General features: G+C 39.3%; 1 protein-coding gene across 4 annotated transcripts in view; it reads left to right on the forward strand.

Annotated features, from left to right (window-relative positions):
- The first annotated feature begins 2643 nt into the window (after positions 1–2643).
- Positions 2644–25946, forward strand: part of ndst2a (N-deacetylase/N-sulfotransferase (heparan glucosaminyl) 2a) — a 41766-nt gene continuing 18463 nt past the window's right edge. The window contains exons 1-2 of one of the 4 annotated variants that reach the window (XM_062430196.1): positions 2644–2794; positions 18634–18695. The gene's annotated coding sequence lies outside the window, so the exon portion shown is untranslated. Of the gene's footprint in view, positions 2795–2878; positions 2965–14038; positions 14234–18633; positions 18696–25946 lie in introns of those variants that run through there. The other 3 variants (XM_062430197.1, XM_062430198.1, XM_062430199.1) reach the window with 3 other exon arrangements.

Raw genomic sequence — 25946 nt, forward strand, 5'->3', positions numbered from 1 at the left:
AAAGTGAAGTAGCACATCACATGACAATGATAAGCTACCTTTGAGAGTAATAAAAAGCTTGTGTCCTGGTATTAGTTCACTTATAAAATCCAAACACACCACAGAGTGTCTCTCCCGCCGGCTGCTGACAGTGCTGTTAGATGAAGAGTCGATCACACTGGACAGTAGAGGAGGAGACAGTAGAGAAGCTGGTATGTGTCTGTTTAAACAGGAGTTTAAACTTCACTGTATTAACAGTGGAGCAGAGCTCAGAGCAGGAAACACACTCACTCTGTGTATCACTGCTGAGCTCCACTTCCATCATCTCACACCAATTCATTGCCAAAGCAATGGCTAAAGGGGGGACTCCAACACAGCCGGCTGACCAATGTTATAACTTCATCACCAATCACTCACTCACGTACTCACCAACAACTGTGGTTACAGGGTTGGTCCTTGGCCAGTCAGGTGTTCATATGACCAGTAAATAGGTTTTCCTCTCTGTAATCATTCCTCCTGTTCATACTGACTAAAAGATCTCCTTCAAATGTGCTTTCAATAGAAATGATGGAGGACAAAATCCACAGTGTGTCCACACAGTCATTTAAAAGTAGATGTGAAGCTTCTATGAGTCTTCAGCAGTCTGAGTTAGTCATATCAAGTAGATATCTGACTAATTTACAGTCTTTTTAGCATCAAATTCCCTCTTTGTGTTTATATAGTAACAAAAAGACTTTGCCACTAAAAACACTAACGTTGAAACATAGAAGACTTGATTTGACTCATTTGGACGACTGAAGCTTCATATTAGCTTCAGATCAACTTTTAAGTAATTTTTTTGTGTCCTCCATCACTTCCATTGTAAGTGCATTATGAAGGGATCTTCTAATGGTCAGTATGATTAGGAGGAATGATTACAGCAAGATTTCAATGTTAATTTGGGCGCCTGACTGTTGTTTAAAGAAAGATATGAAAAACTGTGAATCTGTCCTTTAATGAGGAGGTACAGACTGGACAGGACAGTGATGACCAACTGCAACTGGTAGAGAAGTGATCTCATCTCAGTATAATCATTTCTTTAGCACAAAATATATATTTATTTATGGTGGACTTCCATAGGATAAGAATCAACCGTAAACCTTGGCATGGATATTTAGTCATATACTGTACATCAGTGTAGAAATAGGTGTAGTGCAGTCTCAGTCTCTAACCATCACTTCCAACATAAAAGATCAGCAGTGAGGAGAGAGAGTTGTAGCAGGTCCTAGAATGCACTCCAAGACAACAGATGTGAGGAGTGGATGATGAACCAGGACGGACAAAGGACATGGAGCAGGAGTCAGTGGAACAGGAGTCATCTTTAAGGAGAGACAGCTTACATTTATACAGTACTGTGCAAACATTTTAGGCACTAAAAGCAGAAACTCACTCGCTTTGTCTTTAAAACAGCAGCAGTCCTCTGTACACCTGCACACAGTTTTCAGGTACTCTGCAGCTGGAGAAGTTTTCACAGTTCTTATTCTGTGGATTTCAGCATCTCAGACAATCCCAGACTGACTCCATGATGTTGAGATCAGGACTCTATGGAGGCCAGACCATCTGCTGCAGGACTCCTTGTTCTTCTTGTTGATGAAGATAGTTCTTTATGACTCTGGCTGGATGTTTGGGCTCGTTGTCATGCTACAGAAGACATTTGGGACCAATCAGATGCCTCCCTGACAGTATTGCATCTTGGATGTGAATGTAAACATCTAAAGTGCACATAGGTTTTGCACAGCACTTGCAAACCCTGTTATCACCATTACCAAACCTGACACCTGATCCAGTTTCACCACAGTGAGATGTGGTGAAAGCACCATCAAAGCTAGTGAGTGGATCCTGAGTTAGGATTATTTTGATTTATCAAAAAGATCTATCTACTCGCTCAGTTTGTAAGTTAGGCTTTCTGATATGAATCTGTAGTCATATAATCAGAGTCTCTAAATGATATTCTGATTATAAAATGATACTTTGGTAAGTTGTATTGTTAGTTTTTTATCCATTAGAAGATGATGTTCAAGTTTTGACAGGTTTATTCATTTTCTATCTTTCATAGATTTTAATCAAGTTAATCGTAGTTTATTATAGTGGGCAAAATAGTTTAAGGGATAAAATTACAGATATTTTAAAATATCACCAAAAAATGGTATAATATGTATAGTTCTTTCATTTTTAGCCATTGCAGAGTAGAACATGTATATACACATCCAAGTGTAAAATATGCACATTCAATTGTTGTGGCTTTAACATCCTGTTATGCTCACATGAACTGATTTTACTCAAACTTTGTTTTGACAGCCTGTTTATTTTCTGATAATAAACTGATAAGACAACCTTGTGACAACCATCAGTTCATTTGCCATGTCATTTTTTTCTGCTTACAGATATTTGCCAAGTGTTTCAAATGCACATCTGTATTTTCTGTAGGTTTGAACAAACTTCAGTGTGTTCAGGGGTTGACTGGAACTAAATGAAAGAGAAGACGTGTGGCAGCATTACCACCGAGCCAATGCTTTGATTCTGTCCTACATAGAAGATAATGTTCTGTCTTCCTTTGGACTTTAGTCGGTGAAAACAAACTGTAGATATGTCATTTTTGGGGTGAGGGTTAAACCCTCCCCCGGTCTACCAGATTTGGTTGAGTCCAGGGTTCCATCAGAACCAAGATGGCGGACTTAGCAGCGACGCGCTAAACTTCAGTTTACACTTTTAACGCGTACGATTTTGTATCCCTTCTGATTCTGATCGGATTGTTTTCTTTTAGGAACGAATACTGGTAAGCCATCATCATTGACAGATTTCATATGATGTGACATTGTCTCAAACTAGAAGGCCGTTCTCTCTGCGGAGTCCTGTGAGCAGCTAGCTGATGGTGTTCCAGCTCCTGTTTATCCCAGTCACTGCTCTGCGTTGTGTACTGGGAACGAGTGCTGCAGACTGGACATGGTGTGTATGTATATGACAGCAGCATACTGGTGATAAGTCATGAAAAGGAGAAGGTTCTGGTCACAGGTTGAGGTTGTAGTATCGGCCAGAGCCACAGAGAGCTGCTGCTAACTATGCTAACACTAGCGACTGGTCTAGTGAGACTAGTCTAGCTGTTAGCCTCCTAGCAGGGATTCACGACGGACTGCTGCCTGGAGAAAGAAAGTTTTCCTTTTATTTGTTTCATGCCGCTTTTCACATCTTCTTTTTCTGTACCATGTGACAGTTTGGTATGATGTTACCAAGAGATACTTTAATGCTGCTATATTTCATGTAGTGTGTCTCTGTATGTGGTGAGTGGAATGCGAGGCAGTGTTTTGGTGTCGGGGGTTCCTCAGACAGGGGGCTGTGTCTGGAGCTGTGTCTGCGGCTCCAGGTGGGATGTTTGTCCGCTGGTTGTCCGCTTCAGTCAGAGCCACTTGTAGCATTCTGCCATCGGGAGAAGCTACTTCTCAACACAGCGTTTTACAAGTTGTGTAGACCGCTGAAAAATCTGTCTGTGGTTTACAAGCTGTGTATGAACCTGCGTGCGCGTGTGCGCGCGCGCCCGTTTATCATAGTGAATTGTTGTGATCAGTGACGTGTTGAGTGAGGCCTATGATTTAAGCTTTGATCTGACGTGTTCATATTCTCCACCTTCAGGCAAGCATTGTTTTTGATGGCTGAGTTTAATTACTGTTCAATTACAGATACAAGAACATGACTGTTTACCTTCACAGAATGTCATTATCAATCAACAACAATCAATAATGTGATAATTTGTTCACATGGAACCAGGATATTGTGAGTACTGACTGAACTCAGACCACAGCACTGATAGAGAGCTGAAATGGAAAGTTCTGAAAGGTAACACTGTTTGCTTGGTCAGATGCTTTGTCTTGTTTACCCAGCCTTGGATTAAGTATTAACTCTTTTTAAATAGTAATATTGATCATGTGTTGTGTATGTTTGGGATTAGTCACGATGGAAAAGCTCTGCATCATCACTGTTTCTTATCCTCCAAACAATCTGTGGATTCTGTTTATGCTGCTGTTCAAATTGAGCTGAATGCTACACAGGAGCTCTCTGATAGACTGACACACTACAGATGTTTACAACATAACTGTATCTTCATCAGAGTTCAGTCAGAGAGTGATTTGTCTTCATTAACCCACCTTCCTTTGCCACCAGAGTTGAATGTGTGTCCGATGCTGGCTGGCTTTGGTAAGCTGCTGTGTCTATTAGAGCTGGAAACTCAATTTGGTTAAGTCATTTTACTGAAGCAGACAGAGAGGAAGAGAAACAGAGAATGCACGTGTGTGTGTGTGGGTGAGAGGGCATGCATGTGTGTATATAGAAAGAAGGAAATAAGTTCAACTTAATTTGGTAAGTAAGTACATTTCCTCATCAGACTGCTAACTGCTAACTGCTGCTGCTGACACTAGCAGCTGCAGCACCAGCAGCAAGTTCTCCTCATGTTTCACCAGCTATGAGTGAAGCTGGGACAGTAACATGCATATCTATCTTCATCATTGTTTGAGTTGTTCTTAAGTTGATGAGGGAGAAAACCACCCGACTCCTCTGACACAGCTTTAAAAAGACAGTGTGTAAATTCCCCAAAAAAGTAGTGTGTTAGTAAGACAGAGACAGTCTGACATGACTAACAGAGAGAGGGAGAGGGGTCAGCAGAATGACAGCACCTGTGTGATTCTACATTTTTGTCACCATAGACTGTATTGAGTGCTGCTCTCAGCAGGGATCCCACTCACAAGCTTTGGATCCAAAAGGAACACTAAAACCAGCGAGGTATCCCTGAAATTTAGAGCACACGCTCACATTTTGTTGAGGAAAAGTCTAAAACTAAAGCTTGTAGCCCAGAGATGGGTTCATCATCAGTGACAGCAGGATCAGCTGAGGATGAAAAGGTTTATTTGTACCAGTGATGTTATTTAGAGCTGGACAATATGACACAAATCTCATATCCTGATATAGGTTATTTCATATCCTGATAACTATACCTGTCCTCATTTAGCACATTTTAATTCAGGGAATAAATGGTTTGTCACAAATGTAACGCCATTTGTCCAAAAACACTCAGTATCCCTGGGACCCATTCAAAGGACCACCTGTGGGCCCTGGGGACCCATCTGTCAACATCACTGCTATACATAGTGTTTAAAGCAAGAGAGAATGTGTATGTTTAAGGTACAGCAGGGAACACCTGGAGTTTGTATGGCAGTCAGAGAGAGTGTGACATCACTATCACATCACATCAGTTAAGGTCCAGATTCACAAATCTATACATCCTGTTGATATTTACATTAAGAGGGAGGAGGCCTGTACCAGCAGTTTAAAGTATGATATGTGTTTGAGGAAGTGAGACGTGTTTACTTAGTTTTTCTGCTTTAGCCTCTGACTGATGAAGTCACACTGATGAGACCTGACCTCACTTTGTACTTCAACTGTTCCAAATGTATAAAGGAACTGGAACTGTGTTTCTAGCTGTAAGCATATGGGAATAGTTTAGTGCCGCCCAAATAAAAATACTAATAAAGAGAACAAAGAAAAAAGTATGATTGCTGCATGATGTCATATCATTCTGTCATTCTGTAGTACATACTGTAAAAACCCATGTATAAGTCGCACCAGTGTATAAGAAGCAGTCTATTATGGGGGGTGTCATGCTGGGGAAAACACTTTTCTATTAAAGACTGGTTTATTTAAAAACACCAGTAGCTGTTCATTCATAAACACATATGTTTATACCCCAAACTTTCTCCATTGACTTTTATTAGACACACAATAAAACACACACACACATATCACCTGAAACAGTGTGTCAGGTTAATGGTTAATGGTCCAACAATGATTTGCTTAACTGAACTGGATCAATATATTAACTCTTAACAGTTCGGGTTCGGGCTGAATTTCAATTAAACCCTTTAAAAGAACACAGTAACTTCACATATTTGATACAGTGTGTAGCTGTGTGCTTACTCAAGACCCAAAAACTCTTCATCAGAGCTGTCACTGTGCACAAATAGACTACTGCACCCGAGTCACTGTAAAGCCCAATTTCCACTGGGTCTGTCAGCGGCACGTTACGGCTGCACCGCGGTCACTGGAGCTGATAGGTAACACTATAATCAATGAGAGTGTTTCCACCAGGAGCGTGTCAGCAACGTCCCAGCTCTCCGCGCCGCAGCGCTATCGATCCGCAGCATTTCTATTTTTGACGTAGCCGTTTCTAACTCGCGACAAGCTCAACAGAGCAGATTGCACCAGACAGGAAGTCAGACACAGAATTGGCATAATAAACCCGTCCCATTTCAAAATAAAACACAATGCGCAGATCAAAACGTGTGAATGCTCACATTCCTATTATTGCTGTATAGGACACACCGGTGTATAAGACGCACCCCACTTTTAAATGAAAAAAAAAAAATCAAAGGTGCTGGTTTTTATGGTACTTCAATAGTGATGGTCATAGCTGCGGACTTGCAGGTGGAGAGTGACCTCATGAAGTCTACATCATGCAGAGTCATGTGTTCAGGTGTTGGCCCTTTATAGTGACAAACACACATCAAGCTGTGACATCTGTCTCATTCAGTAGAGCCTCATCACACACACAGCTCCTGTATAACAGAGGTATAGATTAAACACAGCCTGCCTCTATGTTCTGTGGGTTTCCTGGATGTTGGATGTGTATGTCTCAGCTTTTTCCTCTTTGGGTCTCTGACATGACAAATGCATCAAAAGCCTCAGTATGTTGCTGCAGAACACATCAGTTTGTTATATGATGTCCTTCACAGTCAGGTGGTGGCCGAGGTCCATCGCTTGTAAAGTGAATAGCTGTTCACACCCGTTTGCTTTTATCCAATCAGTGAGTTGCTACTTTGGTGCATTTTTCTCTTTGGTTTGGTTTCCAGTGTTTAACCTTTAATTGTAAGGAGAGCCCCCACCAGGCCAACAAAGCTCTATTTTTAAATGTGAAAATAACAGCAAATATCCAGTCATTCAGAAATGTGTGGCACTGTTCTCTTACTAGAGTCAACCCTTTGTGTGTCGCCTGGGAAACTCTTGGTAGTGTTGTTCCTTTGAGGTATAGCTCAGTGCCTAGCAAGTGTGCGGTCAAGAGAGAGAGTGGGTGTGTGTGTGTGTGTGTGGGTGTGTGTGAGTGAGTGACAGTTACTCTGGGATCCCACTGGGTGCATGTATATGGTTTTGTTCTGCCCTCCACCTAGCATCCTACCCCACGGGGAGCGTTTCAGAAGCACAGTGTATTGACTCTGTGCAAGCCATCCACGTTTTATTCATGTTGGCAGATGGGCTGCTGCTCCTGGGAACTCACATGATGTGATATAGATAATCCAACCCAGTGGCTCGGCCCATAAACCAACCTAAGATATACAAGCAGAGCAGCACATTTAAATCTACTTCAAGGCAACAATGTGTTGCTTCACTGTATATGATGATGTGCTGTCTCAGTCCTGTTGTTTAGGTCTGTACCTGAGTGTGACTACTGTCACTACTGCCCACATGAACCGCAGCAACAGGCTAAACACTGTTCAATAACCCAACTAAAGAAGCAGGTGTGGAAGCACTCTACACAGCCCTATTATGTTCATCAGTAAGAATATCATCTAACCTGAGAGCTGAAAACTAAACTCACTAAATAACAAAATAAATGACACAGCAAAATATGAAACTATAGATGGGTTTTTTGTCACATGATGTGTGTGTGTGTACACGGTCACTTTGTAATCTGACAATATATTAAAACTTAATAAAGTGACATATTAACAGTCCTGCAGCGGTTAGCCTGCATTATCACGTTGTGATGAGACACTGTATTCTGGGACGCTTGGTTATGCTGAGGCTTTATGAAGTGGGTGTGGTTTCATCTAAACTGGGTTGGAAGAACACTAGATGCTAACCTGAACAGGAACTACACTGATGTATTTCACTGAGTGTGGTTTCAGGAGGAGGTCTGTGATTCTATATGAAGGAGATACTGTCCTGGATCATCATGTCACACTAACACAATGGAACATAACAATGAACACTCAGTTCAATCAGCATCAGTCTCTCTCCTCAGTGGGCTTGTTTTTGAGAATAATTGGTTGGGTGCTAGAATTGATGTGAGTGAAGCTCTGAAGTGGCACATTGAGAAAGAGGTGCTTATTAAAAGCTGATTTCCCTTTGTGACATTCTCCTCTCTGACAACCGACTTGTTCATTGCAGTTCTTGAGAGGAGACCTAATTATAGCTGTGTGCCCAGGCCCACTTCTGTCCGAAGAGCATATTAGTTATGTCTGAGATAACACTTCATAATTAAGAGTGTGTGTGTGTGTGTGTGTGTTACACAATTAGAACTACAGATGAACTGATCCCATTCTAATACTAATCTGGATATCTGCTGATACAGAGACACTGATAACAGTCTTTTTTCTCATTATAACAAGCAGGAAAGGTGCACGAACCGCATTTTATTAGTAAGGATTCTTCTTCTTCTACCCTAAAAGTATGTGGGTCTCAATAACTGTAACAGCTACAGGTCCCAAACCTGGCAGATGATAGGTTGGAAGAATGAAACTGTTAGTGTAGATGGTGGCACTATAACAATGAACTTTACATTTTGGCCTCTAACCCGAGTCTAAGAAACAACATTATTTTATTCCTGGAATCTGTGCATCCAGATGAATGTATCCATATAAGCCATGCCTATCCAAGTCTGCTTTTTGCTTCTTGTCCTACACATTTAAAAAAAATCTGAGTCAAATTTGGCACATAGCATATCTAAGCCAAGTTGGGAAAAAGTATTTTTTCATATAGGGCGGCTGTGACTCAGGAAGTAGAGCGGGTTGTCCACTGTTCGGAAGATTGGCAGTTCGATTCCCGGCTCCTCCAGTCCACATGTCGATGTGTCTTTGGGCAAGATACTTAACCTCAAATTGCTCCCAATGGCTGCTTCAATGCTGTGTGAATGTGTATGGATGGTTAGTTTCCTCCTGATGAGCAGGTTGGCACCCTGTGTGGTAGCTCCTGTCATCAGTGTATGAATGTGTGTGAATGGGTGAATGTGACATGTTGTAGAACAGTGCTATATAAGTACAGTCCATTTACCAGTATCCATTCATATTTGTGATATTTCATATAGTTTTGACATTATACATTTTTTTTAAACCTGTTTCTTTAAGTTCAGTTTTACAAAAATGAACTAATAAAATCAATAAATCAAAATTGGTTCAAGCTATTGTAACCAAACTTGGTGCATGTGTTCAGATACTAGGAATATGTGAAAATTACAACAGGAATGACACATGTTTCATGATGAAGTTTGAAAGATAAGATATTTCTTTATTAGTCCCACGATGGGAAATATTCAACTTTAGTAATAGAGAGGCGTTCTCCAACTGATAATCTGACTACATGACTGTGAGGAAGCAGCTCTAATATTTAGGAGAGCTCCAGAGGAGTCTTAACCTGTGTGAAGTTTCCAGGAGATGAAGCTATCGTCTGTGAGAGGAGACATGTTTAATTTAAAGCAAGAAAAAGCGTATCAGAAGATAGTTTTTTCAAAAGATGATAAGACAAGATATTACACATGTGAGAGCAGAGTAAAACTTTTATGAACACAATCATGTCCCATTGGTTGGATAGACTGATGAATCTCAACTTCATTAGAACAGCTCAAATGTAAAATAATTAGTATTATTAATTAAGGCTGGAGATACAGCAGCGTTCACACAGTGCATTTCCAAACATTGTACAGTATGACATTACACAACCAATCATTGTCCTCATGTTAGGAACAGAAGATAACAGAAGACACCACGGCACACAGTTTGCAACATTTGTCTGAGCAGTTTATGCAACATATTGCAATCCTCTAGGAATGTAATGCCATGTGGTTTCACACAGCTCTAGCATTTCTCATTAATTAGTATTGTATGGCAGCCCACCATAGTCTAATGTGTGCCACTAATTTGTACTTTAGTTATTTGAGGAAACAAAACGCGAATTTGCTGAAAAATATCAAAATGTAACAGTATTTTATATGTTCATAAGTAATGAACTAGTTGAACTTAGATAATCACTTCTGCTTTCTTTGTTTCAGAGCTTAAATATGGACATTTCTGAACTGGTTAAATGTCTTTCCCATGCTTTGTGGGTGTGTCATCATCATTCATACCTATACAACCAGTTTTTATAGACATAACCTCTTAATGTTGTTCTCAGAGTGCACCACAATGATGCATTTGACTTAAAAATGTACAAAATGTTGTTCCAGTGCAGCGAGACCCTCCTAGAGAATGAGACTAAGGTCTAACCACCATAGTCTCTCAACACAGCATGTTATGCTTCCTAATAACTGAAACTATGTGTCAGTTTTGGTGCTGTGTTACAACAGTTACTGAAGTCAACAACCAGAGAAAACATCATGTTAATAGTTGTGTTGTGTTCTGTGGGAAACACTGAGCTACGTTAAAGTACACCTGCATACTATTTACATTTAGCCTGTGTGAGTAGCTTTGTTTACAGTGTATGAAGACATCTATATCAGAGAAGTACATGTCATAGTTGTACTTTGTGGCTCTGAGAATGTTAGAACAGCTTCATCCCACTGTCTCCTGCTTCATGAATTAGTCTTATGTCCTGCTCTGAGGTTGGAGTGTGTGTGTGTGTGTGTGTGTGTGTTTACACAGCACATTACATACAGAGATAGGATGATGTGTCAGTGATAACATGTGTTTCATGTGATTATCATCACAGCACAGAATCAGCACCTATGTTCAACACAGTGCTCTAGCTGAAGATGATTGTACAGTTGTTATATGAGGCAGTTGTTCAGTGATCTGGTTAGATCTAACAAACACTGGCTTCGTTCCAGGAAGCACACCCTTCATTATGGCACTGTAAACAATCAAATAGCTTCTTGTTGCTTCCTTATAGTCCTTATAGATGAGGTTTTATATCAGCTGCTGTGCCAAGTAGAGATAGCAGAACAGTGAGTGACTGTAGTCTCAGTGTGTGCTTCTCATATAGCTGCTGGTAGTGTTAACTGATGGATAAGATGTATTCCTCCACACTGGCAATAAACACATGGACGTGCTGATAACTGAGCTATAATCACAGCTTAACAAGATATTGAGGACTGAATATGATAACGATAAGTGTGACAGATGGTAGATCTACAGCTCAAACACAGCGTGTTTCGTCTGTTGTCAAACACAAGACAAACGTGTCTCTGCATCATGCACAATGTAGTTATGAGACCACACCTCCCACAGTCACCCCCCCCCCCCCCACCCCCCTCACATCCACTCCTTTGTTGCATTTTTAAATATAGTTGTAGGGAATTAGAGAGTGTACTTATCCTTTATAGATATAGAAATGACATCTGCTCTGTGCTGTGCATTAACAGGAGAGCTTTCTGTTGAAAGAATACATCTGCCTATCAGCACAATGACTCTGCTCCTAAATTTAGTACAGTTTGTTTGCAGTCTCTTATCCATCTGCCAATCCTGACAGCCCACATCTCTATTCTGTGTATGGCTGCTCACCAGTGTCCACAGCATCTGGCTGCACTACTTTCTGTCTCCATTACACTTACAAGTGTCCAGTTACTTCTGAAGCCTTTAACTTTGGCCGATGTGTCTTAGAGGACTGTATCTCCCACACAGCTGTTTCTATATTAATGTGAACCCACTGAAATGAGAGCTGACTGGACTTCATGTAAGAGAAAGCAGAAACAGCTGGAACCACTGGCTCTGAAGTTATGACTATTAATTAAAACCCCTTCCCAACACTAATGCTCCCCTCTGCCAATCACAGTGCAGAGTTCTCAGTTGGTGTAGGATAACCAGTTGGTGCATGTATAACATATTTTTTAGGTGCAGCTGTGTGACCACAGTCTAATGCTTGCTGAATAGAACACCTCTTTAGGGAAGGTGGTGTAATGGATGAGGTGGGTGAGTATGAGCTCAGTGCGGATAGTCAGCAGTAACATGCAGACTGTTAGTTTGTTTCTACAGGAACTGTGGTTTCAGGGCATTATCGGGGGTTCCAGTGGAAAGTGTGTACCTAGAGGGTGAAGTTGGAACATGTGTTAGAACGTGTTAAGACACGACAGGTAGGCTGTAATGAATAGTTTGTGCTTCTCCACCCTTTCCTTCCCCAGTTTACTGTCCTGGTTTCTCTCACACTTCTGCTCACAGAAACTTGCTTTGAGAAGGTGTTTATATTTATATATATAAATAATGATCACAATAACTTGGCTATATGAAATTCAGTACAGGGTTCAAAATCCTACTGAAATGACCTCCTTTGCCATCATTATAAAATCTGTCTCTTCATTTCTCTCAGTCACATATCATACAGTATGTACAGTACACAGTGTATTTCCCACACTCGTCAGATTAACAGTTTTTTTTTCTAACCCTGTTGGTCAAAGATAAGGAGCTTGTCACTTCCAGGACGGCTGTAATAGGATCAGTTTCACAGTGCTTCTCAAAAGCTTTGGAGAAACAATGAAAGACACATTTACAATATGTTTACTGTATGACAGAGAAAATGAGTTTAATCACGTACATAGATTTAATTCTATTACCTAGAAGTGATACAGCTGGGGGAAAAAACCCGTGGAATGTTTCCCTGGAATAATGGTCTGTGTAACTTTTTAAGCTGTATCAGAGAATGTGTGACAGTGACTGAACCATCATGTACAGGTGGGGTGGTAGGCCATCAATCTACTAGTTTACAGTGTAGGCATAGACTCATTCAGTAAGGTGGTTGTCAGTATTGATGTAGTTCTTTACACTAAGCTTTAATGAAATGAGTGCACATCAATCAGGTTAATAAATATCAACATTATTTATATATTGTTAATAATATATAATAACACATACAGGTAGACCTTATGGATGGGAAATGGACCATTCAGTCTCTATCTTAATAACACATCTCTATTCTCACATTACAGATCAATGTTTGTAATGTAAAAAAAAATAACACAACATAATAATGTGTAATCTGACTGAATCATTTCAGCATGTTATGCTTCCTAATAACTGAAACTATGTGTCAGTGTTGGTGCTGTGTTACAACAGTGACTGAGGTCAACAAGCATTTAACATCATGAGAAAACATCATGTTAATAGTGGTGTTGTGTTAGTGGCTGTATTCATTTGTGTAGCAGGTTTGAATCTCGTGCTTTGACTTTTGTCCTGTAGTTTACATTTGGATGACAGATGGTGCCTTTAGTAATATTTACAGAACAGTAATTCATCTACATACAGCTGTAATTCAGACCATTAACATTACAGCCTGCTTCCTCTTCTGTCTGCTCTCTCCTGATTCATTCACTCCCTCTCTGGAAATCTACAAAGCTCCTTTTTAAAAGTGTGAGTGAGCATGAAGGACAACTACTTGTATGGTATTAATTGGAGTCATTTTGGACAAACAAAACACAGTGGGAATGTATCAGCGTTCAAGCTATCCACGCTATCAAGCTACATTAACATCACTGTAATGTAAAGCAGCATCACCAGATCAACTGGACAGTCAATTTTAAAAAGCTTAGCTTCTCCAAGGAGCTCTTCTACCTACTTATTTTTTGGTCTTGAGTTTGACAGTGTAATTTGATGCTGCACATATCAGTTAGTGTCATGAATGATCCTCTGAACTCTGATTCATCTGTCCTTTGAAAGCAGCTCCAACCTGCCAGCCAGCTTCATTCCAACATGACCAAATTCTCTGGTTCCAGCTTCTTACATGTGAATATCGTTGGTTTCTTTAGTCCTCTGTGACATTAAACTGAATATTTTTGGGTTGTGGTCAAAACACGACTTCTGGGGATCATCATTTTTGTCTTTAGGAAACACTGATCAACTCATCAGTTCATTGATAAAAGTAATAGAGAGATGAATGGATAATGAAATGATTGGTAGAGTGAATATGTATCAGCAGCATGAGTGTGTCCATGTCACACAGCTACAGTGATGAGCAGCATGCAGTATGTAGATGAGTGTTAATCAGTGTTGAGCTGGAGGACAGTAACAGAGGGGATGTGTTTCTCTGCAGGCTGATGAAGTGCAGCACTGATTGTCTTTGCTCAAAATAAGACATCAAAGTGAGGAGAGTGAAGGAAACTAAACAATGGTGGCATTGACGTCATGTTTTGATGCGATGCCACATCCTCCCTACCAGAATGGCACGACTCAGAACTGCAGTAGAAAGATGAAAACCAGTGAGTATGTTGGATGTGGCTTCTGGAATCAACAACACTCTGTATGACTTACTGATGCTAAGACTTTAAAGGAAATTCTGCTAGTTTTGATTTAGTTTTCATTCTTTAGTTAACATTACACAAATCAACTAGTTTGTACTACGTGTCATCCAACTACATTTAAAGGCAGCAGTTGCCTAAAGGTTAGAAAAGTGAGCTCATTGGTTCAGTCCCCAGGCTGGCAGCATCAATCTGGGTTGGTGAAGTGAAAAGGCAGAATTTGTCCTCGTTACCCCCACTGAAGTGCCCTTTAGCAAGGCCCTTAACCCCAACTGCTCAAGTGCAGCTGCCCAGTGGTTGTCAGATCAGACTGTGGATGTACTGGGTAGGACTGGGCCATATGGCCATGATACACTATATATATCTCTAAACTACTAAAGTACTGTTATAATACAGTAATTAAAGTACTGTTATAATACAGTAATTAAAGTACTGTTATAATACAGTAATTAAAGTACTGTTATAATACAATAGTTAAAGTACTGTTATAATACAATAGTTAAAGTACTGTTATAATACAATAGTTAAAGTACTGTTATAATACAATAGTTAAAGTACTGTTATAATACAGTAATTAAAGTACTGTTATAATACAGTAGTTAAAGTAATGTTATAATACAGTAATTAAAGTACTGTTATAATACAGTAATTAAAGTACTGTTATAATAGAGTTAAAGTCTTTGGAACTTTGCTGATAGCTTCAGTATGAGTGAATGTTTGAATATATGAAGATTATAATACAGTAGGCTACAACAGGCTGCAGGTACTTTTCCAGGCTTTTTATACACAGATAAATACAATTAAAGTACATTACTCCAACTTGTTGGTAAATGACTAAATAAAAGCATTTAGATTCTTTAGGTCACGATTCGATTCGTTATCGATTTAATTCGATATTTATTTAAATGCTTCGATATCGATTCAGTAATAAGTAGAAATACACAAAAATTCATTAGAGTACCTGTTGGTAATTTTAAAATAATGATTTATTCTCATGCCCATATGAACAGCCATGATATAACTCATAACATTTATGAGCAATAAAACATCTGAAAATAAAGCATTAGCATAATAATACTGAAAGTGGAGTACAAAAGTAAACTAATATGACAGTACTGAATTAACACTGAAGTAAAGTGCATGTAACTTAAATTATATTTCTTTTCTCTTGGCAATTGTGATATAACTCACATAACATTTTAGCCAGTGGCTAAGTTGCTTCGTTGAGAAAAAAAATAGGAGATGCGCCTCACTCTGCCGAGAAGCTGTGTGACCTCAGGGATTTTAAGAGCAGCCTGTGAAGCCAAATTGAGTAAACGGGCAAAGCAGCCATCAAGCAATGACTCAATGAGACTGACCGCAAGTAGCATGATGGCGGCATTGTCTGTGACAATTGCTGGTACTGTCTCCGTTAATCCCCATTCATTTATTGACTCCGTCAACAAGGTTGCTTCGGTTGCCATGTTGTTGTTGTTTGGTGGAGTGCGGCCTCCAACCCTAACGCCAATCACACAAAGGTGTTGCTCACTGCGCCCCCACTGGCCAGGGGCTTGAATCGATTCTGAGGATTTAATGAATCGATATTGAATTGGGAAAAAAATATATTGCAATGCATTGATGAATGGATATTTTTACCCACCCCTACAACAAATACATTTACTAATGCAAACAATAGAAGAAGAGAGCATGGACAGAATGTAATGCAGCATCACATCAGTCTGAACTGTGAGGCCACTACAGGTTGTGCACTGTACTCTGTAGTTCCCACACTACACTAAATAAAGATATATAGAAAACATGTATTGAATGAATTGAATTCACTAAGTTGGGGAAAAAGTCACAGTGGAGACAGCATACAGGTTTGACTTCTGTAGTGATTTGGCGCTATATAAATAAAGATTGATTGATTGATGTAGTTTGTAGGCGTCTTGTATGGTGACACACATGGAGACGTGTGTGTCACATGGTTTTAAGGCAACATTAGTTCAAACACTTATAAAGGCATATATTTGTGTCACACACTAAGAAGTACATGAAGTGATGAGATGTGTGTAGTAAGTAAAAGTGAAGTCCTACAGTAGAATGCTGTTCTCTTCACTGAACTCATTAAAAAATTCACATGTAAGGGGCGGGCCTACGAGCATGATTTGTGACATCACAACTAGTTTTGAGCCAATCCTGGTCCATTATTTACTCACACAAGTGTGATATGTAAATGTGAAGCCTTCACGGCACAAACACTGAAAGTGGACTTAACAGTGGAGTAGGAGAGGAGATTTTCTGTGAAGTAGTTAAACTTTTGAAATAGACTGCAGAATTTTTAATGAGGGAGAAGGAGAAGATTCTATTTTAGATATTTTAATATGGTTATTTCATTTTGTGGAAAAAAAAACAAATCAGGCACACAGTATTGTTCCAAGCAGAGCATTTGCATATGTCTTAAGACGTGTGTGGAGGGGAAGTGGAAGAGCTGGTAGCACTAGCGGGGGTTCATCACATGTGAAGCAGAGAAAATGCCAGTGTGTGCTGTTAGGAGAAGTAAGACCCAGTGACTCCTGCACCATCACATGAACTTTGGTTAGAACTTTGCAGTTTGAACAGTGTCCACTGTTGCAACATAAGATGAACTGAAAGCAGCAGCTAAACTTGCTGCCATTTTAACTATTGCAGCTGTTACATTAGGAAGTGTTGCTAGTAAGACAATAAAAACATATCCTTCCCTCTTTATGCTTCCCTTTTTATTTCTCCCACAGTAAGATGAAGTGGGTGAATGAAGACAAACTGCTACAGAGGCAGCAACAAACCACGAGGAAACATGTCTGTGACAGATTTACAGTTTGCTCTGACTCAAATAACTAGTGGTGTCAAAAACGTCACAATCAATGCAGATGAATAACTGATCACATTACACACTCTGTTACTGTATACGTACTTAAAGAACAGACACCATCCAAACTGGCAAACCGCTCAGACTGTTTTAGGTGCTGATGAATATAATGTAATATACAGTATGTTATACAAGCTGCCAACATTTCAGTCCCCCCAAAACAGCCCACACAGCTGTTTTGTACATACACACACCTCAGTGAGATAAGCTCTGTGCTTCCACCATGAACGTTTACAATAAGCTCTGTAAACTGTCATAAGAGTTTCTATATAAAAGTTCATTCACAATCTTTGTAACAGTAGTTAGTGTAGTAGATGTGCACATCTGGAATAAGAAAGCAGCTGCTGGACCAAATAACTCAATCTGTAACAGCAGAAAAAAAGTCCACACACTGCAGCTCTCCATGCAGATCTAACAAGTGACTTTTCTAGCCTTCTGCTCTTCTTCAGACACTGAGTCTGAAGAAGATATCCTATTAAATGATATCTGCATTGAGAGCTGCAGTGGGTGGACTTTTTTCTGCTGTTACAAGTAAGATCCAGATATTTCAACTGCATCTCAAAGTCTTCCTCTATGGCTGGGTGTCCTTGTTACCATGTAATAACACGGTCTAATAGTGATAACTGAGCTGTCAACACCTGCTGAAGAAAACCCTGGTAAGAGCTAGTAAGCAGACATAGATTTAAATTAATATTAATATTTAATTTATACTAATTTAAACTCCAGGCAGTAATCACTTACCCAGCCATGTGCTGCTTTTACATCAGATTCTGTTGACATTTAAGGAACCAAATGATATATTGTATAATGTAATAAAAATATCTAGTGATCATGTTTTGGGTGATACTGAGAACATGTGTGTCTTGCACCTCTATGTGTGTCATCATCAGTTGTCTGCTTTTATCAAAGTAGAAAAATAAAGAAGCAAACTTGCAGACAGAGCTTCAGTCAGTCTTATCAAAGGTCCTGGGTCACAACCTCGGTCCAGGTCTTGTGTGTGTGTAGATCTAATGATTGTGTGCATTTCTCCTGGAATGATGATGAGACAGAGAGATGTGGAACAGTCCCATTAATTAAGTTGTGTCCTAAAGTGAGAGGTGTGTTACTCCTTTCATTACTGCACTCTGACTCTTTCTTTACCCAACTTTAGAATCTCTGTGCAGAAATGTGTGAGTGCTGCTTGTATAAACTAGAATAGAGGTGTATCCATAGTCAGACACATGCAGGGGCAACGTTTCACAGTACATATGCTACTCACCAAACTGAGGTGTTAGCAGTTATTATCTGCTTTGGCTTGTGTGATAACTCATGCTGGTGAGGAAAACCAAACAACTTCCAGCAGACCATGACTATTTGAGGAAAAAGCAAAATATTGTTAATTTCCCGTGTTTCTCCTGGCTGGCTCTTCAGTATTTCATGTCCACTATTAACTTTAATCACAGTCTTTTCCTTGTTTTTACTTTTCTTTTTGCAGATGTTCCCAGAAATGTTGAGTCGAAGGCATTTTACCTGTGGAAGGAAAGCCAGTCCATACAAGTCAGTACACTTTACCCTTTATTTGAATGTAGATAAGCTGGGTACACATACAGGTCCAAAGGCTACAATGAGACCCCAATGGACCAATGTTAACATTGTAATCCGTGTGGTAAAACACAGCAGAACTGTGTAAATGAAAATGAGTATTGGCTACACAGTTAGTGTTAGCCCACATTGTCAGACAGGTGTGAGGCAATAAGGAACCATTAGAACAGTTAGACACAAACTGACAGAGTTTAACCATCAAATACGTTTTCTGGATGTTCTATTAAATCACTTGTTTATGACAGGAGTCATAATCTTTTAGCAAAATCATCACTGTTTAAAAAAATGGAAGTTGTGCACAAGAAAACAGGTTACCTAAAGCAAGAAGTGTGAATACTGATTACAAACCTAATACATGTGTACACATGGTCAAGAAATCAGCTCTCTCCAGGAATCTATCTGCAGGAGTCCGGTGTCTCTTATCCCCCAACCTAGTAACACTCAGTAGGTTTTTGTGCTCTGAAGAAATCTGACTACTGGAAAAAGTGAACTGCAGTCTGCTTTCCTAGAGAGCAACTTGCAGGTTGATGAACTAATATTAATGTGTGGGAACATGATTTATGTATACACTACATCTGGACTTGTGTAAGACCATTTTTATTTCCACTCCAAAACAAGATGTCCAGTGGAGGACAGGACAGCTCTGCTCTCTCATACAGTCTCTTTCACAGACTCTATCTATATGTGTAGATCAGATTCAGAGATACTATTTTTGATAAATGCTCTGACTCACTCTGAATAAATCATGTTTAGAGAGACTGACTGAAATTGCTAGTTGTACAGTGTGTTCTCCACAATGAGACTACTGAGCCACGTTTTGAAGAACGTTGTGTAGCAGACATACTGTAGCATAACTCACCTTCACTGCTGCTGGATTACTCTCAGCTACATCATGGTTTCAAATGCAGTGCTGTAAAAGAAGCAGATGATGCACTTCATAAGTAGTATATAAAACTCTTCTTGTGTTGTGTACAGTGTTGAGGCGACCCTGCCACCCTGTGGCTGACAGCTTTTGGAAATGTGTAAAAATGTCTAAAAACATGTTTTGTCTGTGTCCTTATGAGTTATTGAGTATAGATTGAAATACTGGGAAAACAGCATTTTCATCTATTAAAACATAAATAAAATTATGAACTTTTAACATAAACATTTCCATGATACATGAACTTTAAATCCAGTAAGACATTCAGCCTGTAAGCTGCTCTTTAAGTACATATACTGTAAATGCAGTTGTGCTCACACACAGCTGGATCTAGAAAGCTGTTCTATATTGGCAGCTTTTCCAACAGCAGAAGTCACTGATGCACAGTTAGTTTAACATAGAACTAATGAATGAACTCATTGTTTCAGCTCTTGACCCAACTGTTGAAAGGTTCACGTGACTCCAGCTTTCTTTCAACTTTCTAAGCTAATCAAACTAATGTTGTGCATATATTGAAGCTGTCAGTAGTAACTTCAGCAGACTTCATGTAGTATATCAGAACTAGTCTCTCTGTGATGCTGCCTTCAGTTATGGATACCTGGATTCCATTCAGGTAGCTTCAGGTAGAATCAATAGTTGAATGTCTTTTTCTCCATCTCTACTCACATCTTCAGTGGGAGGGACTAGGGCTGGGACGATCCGCGATCAAATCGTATATTGGCGATTGGAGGGTTGCTAGGCGATTTGCTGTTTATCAAGGCGATTTAGAAAAAAAAAAAAAAAACTGCGCTCTACTGTGTGTTAAGAGATGTTTCTGGAGGAAATACATGACTGTTAGAGAAGCCCCGTTTACAAACAGATCTACAATCTACTTTCTCTCTTCTCTTCTCTTCTCTTCTCTTCTCTTCTCTTCTCTTCTCTTCTCTTCTCTTCTCTTCTCTTCTCTTCTCTTCTCTTCTCTTCTCTTCTCTTCTCTTCTCTTCTCTTCTCTTCTCTTCTCTTCTCTTCTCTTCTCTTCTCTCAGCGCAGGGTACGAGGCGCATCTCTTTGATCCGAACCCACACACCCCTTTTGCTCATGCTTCGGGGTCGTTCAATAGAGAGTAATTGCAAATAAATGTAATGCGTTTTAATGTGTAACTATTGAAATGTTCACACAAGAGCTTTCATACATTCCTACAGTGTTGCAGCACTGCCACCTTTGCAGGTTAAAAGTTAATGACAGCGACTTGAAGTGAGGACGAGCAACACGTGTCCGGCTTGTCAGCGCAGTGGTGTCGCTCACTTCTGCATGCATGTGATGAAAACATTAAAAATGACGTCATTATAACAAACAAAAACCTCTTGCCGATTTAATCGTGTATTGGCAATCTAGAGCAATGACAATCTACAATTTGAAATTTAGAGGCGTTCGCACAGCCCTAGGAGGGACTCAGATGTTAGGTAAATATGTAAGTGATGGAAAAATGGATGCTATTGGAATCTACCCATTACTGTGTGTCCCCCAGTTCAAAGGTGAATCCCCATGACTGAGGATGTATCAGTTTATACTAGGTATGGTATGTCAGAGTTGTAATCCACCAGCTACACACAGTGTTCCTTTCAACATGTGAATTCACTGCCACATTCACACTTACAGGTATACAAAGAGTTGACAGTACAGCTGAGGAAGAAACAAAAACGTCTAATTGAAATAACACAATGTTATAAATATATTTCATTCTAACACTATACTAAATTAAGCGCACCTCTTGTCAGTATTGAAGCTCCATGTAAGGTGTGAAAGCATGAGATAGTCTGAGATCATCAACTCTGTCTCAGCTGATCAGTTTGTCAGTGGACCCATTAGCCTTCTGAATGAGTTAGGACTTATCAAGGAGCATCACTGTTGTGGCTACTAATTATTACGTCATCTGGAGTAGCCCTGTTTATTAATAAATGACCTAAATGTGACTTTTATCAGTAGAAATATATACCTGTAAAACAGTCATATCTGTGACAGTAGTAATCACTGTTCACTTGTACTAAACTTTACAAATGTCTTCATTGTTTGACAGGATTGATAACATTGAACCAGAGTCCCTGTGGATCCTTAAAAAGTCTTAAATGTAGTTTTTGACATTCAAGGTCTTAAATGGGTTAAAATATCTGGAATTGTAGGAGTTTGCATTACATTTGTTTGTTATTTATCATTATTATCATTATATAATAAAACTAATTATAGGTTACAGTCCTATATAAATGATCCTTTTCAACCCACTACAACAGTAGAATCCTGCGTAGTATTATTATATGACTCATAATATATTATATATGACACTTTTCTGTATTGAGTACCAACTTGAAACATTCCAACATGGTAATGCAGACTATTACTGAAGTGACATTAGTATTTTTGTACAATTATTTTTTACAGGAGAGGACAAAAGCTTTACACTGAATAAATGCATAAAGTTATTCATATATAAATGATAACATAACTTAGTGTTGTGCTTATCATTATTGTATCAGAAATAAGTTTGTTATTGCATTGCCTGTTTCTCACCTCTATTTCTATAAAACACCTGTTTATACAGTAGTCTAATTTGTCGTATTCATTTGTGGCAGCAGTGGTTTTATTTTTTCCTTTAAGAGGTTTTAATATGGTCTTAAAAGTTATTATTTGTACTTAAAAATGTGCAGATACCCTGTGAACAGTGGCAGTGGGTCATATATGATCCAGTATGTAGAGGAAGTTAAATACAGAGACTGTAGTCATTCATTACTGTGCTCATGAAGAAATGATTCATTGTGATTATTAACAAAACTACAACCTGACCTCATGTAATCAATAATGACAGACAGAGGAGTAATACTACATAGGACTTATGTTCACTATGTTTCCCTCACTGTTACTGAGGAACTGTTTAAATATTAGAAGTTCTGTGGTTGATCTGCTTTAAACAAGATCCTTTTTCATTATAACTAGAGCTTTCTCATTACAACACTTTCTCATGACAATGAAAGGATAAGTGTTCTTATTATATCAAGCAACTGAGCTTTTTGTTGTCATGGTGACAGCAACATGCTGCCATACAAACCTCATGAACAGATTAATAGTTTATTAAACACCTTATGTACCCTGAAGCAGTGGTTCTCAAATGGGGGTACTAGAGATTTAAATAAATCTTTATTTATAACTAAGTTAATTATTTCTTTTTTAACAAGTCTTTAGTTATTTTTATATATTTTTATTTCCAAATATATATATAGGAGGATGCAATGTTTTACAGTTACAAAGTGTAATAAACCAGACACTGATGACACAGTGTTTAGCTGGTTAGGGGTGAGAACCACTGGCCTAAAGGATCCACTGGGTTAATACTCTTACTAATAGCTAAGTTAGTGTGAATATTCATGTTGTCCATACTGCTGGCTCTGTATTCAGCTCTACTCAGTTGTCTGTTAAACAACAGATGCTCATTATGACCAAACTCTCCACACACTGCTGCCCCAGCCTCCCGCACTCTTTTATTATCTATCTATCTATCTTCCCCCTCATCTGCTTCACCTTCAACCCATCTGGCTGTCTGCAGGCCTTTTCCTGCACAGAGGAATTTTTGGCACCGCCCAAAGAAGTTTTAGCCAGCACAAAAGTCAAACCACCAGCGCCAAAATGATAAGAACTGAAAACTAAACAGCGGCCCACTCCAAAGTCCTCTCTAAATGTGTTTAATAGCAATTTATCAAACAACTATTTGCAGTTGTTTGAAAGCAGAATATTATTGTGACTGGGCATGAACGCACCACTGTAAAGCTAGTGCTGAGGAGAGAGAAGACTAAAATATAAGACCGGACTGATACTGGATTTTTAGGGCCAGTATCGACATTAGGGAGTAAAAAAAAAAGGGATATCAATGGATCGGACGATCATATATAGACCAAGTATACATATACCCTTTAATGTTATCAAACACTTGTGACAAGCTGTATAATGGAGACAAGACATTTTATAGCTTAACAATAAACGTTCATGTATAAAATGACATCAGTGCAATGAAACAGTAAATTTCACTTGGAAATTCATTCATTTATTCATTCATTTTCCTCACTGCCTATCCTCCAGAGGGTGGCCGGGGGGGGGCTGGGGCTAATCTCAGCTGTCATTGTTTACTGGGGTAATAAATCAAGTGAGTAGTAAGGGTCATTTTCTAATAGACTTCTATACAATCAAACTTCTTATTGCAATCAGTGGAGTCTACCCACTTGCCTAAAACACAGCTCCTATGGAGAGTGATGGGGTGCTGCATCAGATGACCTGGCCTTCACAATCACCAAGCTTTAAACCAATTTAGGTTGGTTTGGGATGAGTTGGACTGCAGAGTGGAGGAAACAGTGATAACCTCATGAAGCTGGTTGAGATACTGTCAATAGTGTACAAAGCTGTCACCAAGGCAAGCAGTGGCTACTTTGAGTAATCTAAAATATGAAAGATATTTGGTTAGTTTAACACTTTTTGTTTACTACATAATTCTGTGTTTGTTATTTCATAGTTTAGATGTCTCCAGTATTGTTCGACAATGTAGAAAATAGTAAAAATAAAACTTTTCAATGAGTAAGTGTGTCCAAACCTTTTGACTCATACCGTCTTCACAGCGTCACTTCTGGTAGTAACCAATCAAATCACATGTTGAAATCATCTTGTATGACTCTTTCAAAGCCATTTTCATTCTCTGCTCTCGACTGTGATACCACACAATAAGATAATGAACTTTGTGTTCTGAGCAAGTTTTACTACATTTTCACATAATGGTGAAATGACTGGGAATGATGTCTTTAGCCTGAACATAGACACAGTGTATAGCTATAGTTTGTGTGTATGTCTCCATTCTCAAAGTGTTATCCATCACCTCAGTCTATTACAAGCTTCATCTATTCATCCCACTGTCAGTTCACATTCACATATGCAGTGAGTTGTAACCATCACAGAACATTAACTGAGGCCTAAACAGTAGCTGAGTGTGTGTGTGTGTGTGTGTGTGTGTGTGTGTGTGTGTGTGTGTGTGTGTGTGTGTGTGTGTGTGTGTGTGTGTGTGTGTGTGTGTGTGTGTGTGTGTGTGTGTGTGTGTGTGTGTGTGTGTGTGTGTGTGTGTGTGTGTGTGTGTGTGTGTGTGTGTGTGTGTGTGTGTGTGTGTGTGTGTGTGTGTGTGTGTGTTGCCTCGCCTCGCCTGTGGGAAGCTCCTTTTAATTAGCACTACAAGCCAAAAGAATTGAGGCGACATGTATGTGCACATGCTCACACACATGGTTCCTATTCTCCTGCAAAGGCAGCACAGTCTTTATCTCTCATTCATACCAGAATAGCAGTGATGGATGAAGGACCACACACACTTATTCACAGTACTAACCCAGGATCAGCATGATTCTAGTGGGTTGAAAAACCTGGATAAAAGTTTGAATGTCCGGCTTCTTTATCCATAAGCATGTAAATTAGCACATCCAATAATAGATCAGCTTCCAGAGAACTGATTAACTTAGTGTCTGTAAGGAAGTTCTCCATTAGATGATAGCACAAAGGTATGCTGACGTTGTTGATACAGTTATATTTATTGTTTCATTACATATTTTTTAAAGATCCCTTCCAGACATAAAAAACTCTACTTTGATTAGAAGATGTCTGTTTTTCCATAAAAAAGTAAGATTATTTCATTATGCTATGCTACGATGCTATGCTACTTCTTCCTCATTGAAATATCCAGAATGAATGAATATGCAAATATTGTGAATTTCAGATGTTTTTTTCAACTTAATTTTTATTTAGTTTTTATCACCAACAGTGCAATATTGTATTTCATACAATTAAATTTCCCTTTTCAGATGTATATAGTCGTTATACATATATTCAAGTATTAAGCAAGAAAGCAACATGGGAGCGTCCTGGTGGTCGAGTGGTTAGAGCGCAGGCCATGTAATCACAGCAACCCTGGTTCAAATCCCACATATTCTGCAGGTCATTCTCTCTCTCTCTCTCTCTCTCTCTCTCTCTCTCTCTCTCTCTCTCTCTCTCTCTCTCTCTCTCTCTCTCTCTCTCTCTCTCTCTCTCTCTCTCTCTCTCTCTCTCTCTCTCTCTCCCTCCCTGATTCCTGCCGGCCTCTCTGCCAGTTACTTACTAAAATAAAAGCAAGAAAACAACATGAGGAAGGAAGAAAGGGGGGGGGGAGGCAAACCAAACCAAACCAAAGGGCATAAGTGTCCACTCTGAGATGTCACATATATATTCATACACATAGTCACTCATACATGTAA

This window comes from Scomber scombrus, chromosome 12, assembly GCF_963691925.1.
Source record: "Scomber scombrus chromosome 12, fScoSco1.1, whole genome shotgun sequence".
NCBI classification, from domain to species: Eukaryota; Metazoa; Chordata; class Actinopteri; order Scombriformes; family Scombridae; genus Scomber; species Scomber scombrus.